General features: G+C 40.9%; 1 non-coding gene across 1 annotated transcript; it reads right to left on the bottom strand.

Moving 5' to 3' along the window:
• Positions 1-993: 993 nt before the first annotated feature.
• On the bottom strand, positions 994-1,155 carry LOC121339527. Its single transcript, XR_005953195.1, has one exon. It is a non-coding gene; the product is annotated as a U1 spliceosomal RNA (small nuclear RNA).
• Positions 1,156-1,892: the final 737 nt, after the last annotated feature.

Raw genomic sequence — 1,892 nt, forward strand, 5'->3', positions numbered from 1 at the left:
ATTAGCAATTGCAGATGATAAGGAAAACCTGCTCCCAGATCCCAAGCAAACACAAACCCACGTCTGCCATCTCTCAGAGATGGCCTGAAGCAGGAGGCAAAGCCGTGCTGCACTAAGGGTATCCCTGAAGCAGTCACACTGCACATGGCTAAAGTGATTTGAGTGTGAGAAAGTGCCTTTGTGAGTCTCCAGTCACATACTGGGTCATATACTGGCCAGGAAAGCAGGACACCTGAGCTTCCAAACCTGCTCCAAGTGCACTAATGTGTAAACACTTTTGTGTTATCCATAGTGTTCTAGTGTATAGTTCATTGTGTATAGTGTATAGTTCATAGTGTATTCTCTACTCAGGTAGAGAAGTAAATCTCAAGTACTCACATATACTCACACTGATGCTTGTACATAAATGTCCTAAGAAAAATTAGGCAATACATATCATTTTTGTCGAATTAGGCTAATAACACTAAGGAAGTCTTCTGCCTGGAGGAAGGCTCCACGTACAATGTAGAGATATCTCCAAAGCTGAATAAAGAAATGGGGCTCTAAATAAAATAAGAAATAAAAAAATAATAAAATAATAATAAATAAAAAGTGGTAAAGAGCAAAAACAGGTGGTCAGAAGTCTGAAATGGCTCTAAATAAAGAAATTATCAAATGACTCAGGACTCTAGTCAGAGAAACAGATGACTCAGGAATGTGCCAGAAATGTGCAAAATCACAAGTGTAATGGAGAGGGTAGTCTGGCACCAAATTTATACTGCATTTACCAATTCAAAAGTGAGCACTACCGAATGAAGGTCCAAATAAGAATTCAAACTGAACTAAAAAGTGTAGTTCTCATTAAAGGGGTAGAATTCCTTGCAAAGGACATCAAAGATGCTAAAAGTTGAGATGGACTTAAGCGGAAACCAAACCACCTCTTCTTAAATTTTTCCTAAATTAAGGCATTCACTTGAGTTTACTGGTAGTTTGGAGGTAGGAATATTTTAAATGCAGGATAAAGAACAAAAACAATCTCCCACATCACAAGTGTTAAAGTTAAGTTCCCTGGTTCTGGGGAAGTTGCAGGTGTCAGTCTACTTGAAGTGCTAGTAACAATGCTCCCTCTCAAAAAACCGCCTTCAGGATCAGAACACCTCCCTGCCAGATAAGTATCACAGACACCATAGTGGGTTGTGTGAATCCTTGCTCTGACCTAGCACAGCCATTCTTGTGTTCACCCAGCCCCGTGGTATCTCTGTAGATTATCAGTCTACTGACATTGACTATGCACATCAGCTCGTTTCACTGTCTGCCTCCACACACACCCTGCTTTGGCACCCACTGGTCAGGCATTACTTACCCAGAGGACACATGGCAGCTGCAGGTTTGAGTGCCACCAGCCTTTTGAAGGTAACACTTAGAGACAGCTCCACTGTGCTCAGTAGCAGCCCAAGGTCTGAAAGATGAACACAGTTAATCTGTTCAGGTACTAAGCTGGGAGCTTGGACATCACATAGGGTGGAGACTGGCATTGCTGAGGAACGAGCTAAAAAGCTCTGTTGAGAGGGAATTATGACTTACAGGCAGCCAGCAGGAGATAATTTTATTACAAGGAATACACTAAAGACCACCTCTCTGGAGCTTAGACACAATAAATGCTTCCAATGGATAAAAATTCAGATCCTAAAAGGCAAATGAACCTACGTGGAACAAGATATAGCTGCTGAAATATACATTCATGGTAATACTCAACTGCCCATGATCTTGTACCTTTGAAAGTTACCCAGGTTTTATAATCTCTCTCCCTAGGTAAATTCTATCTAGATTGCACAGGAACTGACAATGGGTATTTTAGATCTTGTCCTTAACACAAACATGTCTTGAAAGGCAAATCTGTTAGCTAAATAGAA

Source organism: Onychostruthus taczanowskii, unplaced genomic scaffold, assembly GCF_017590055.1.
Source record: "Onychostruthus taczanowskii isolate IOZ18803 unplaced genomic scaffold, ASM1759005v1 scaffold35, whole genome shotgun sequence".
In the NCBI taxonomy this organism is placed as follows: domain Eukaryota; kingdom Metazoa; phylum Chordata; class Aves; order Passeriformes; family Passeridae; genus Onychostruthus; species Onychostruthus taczanowskii.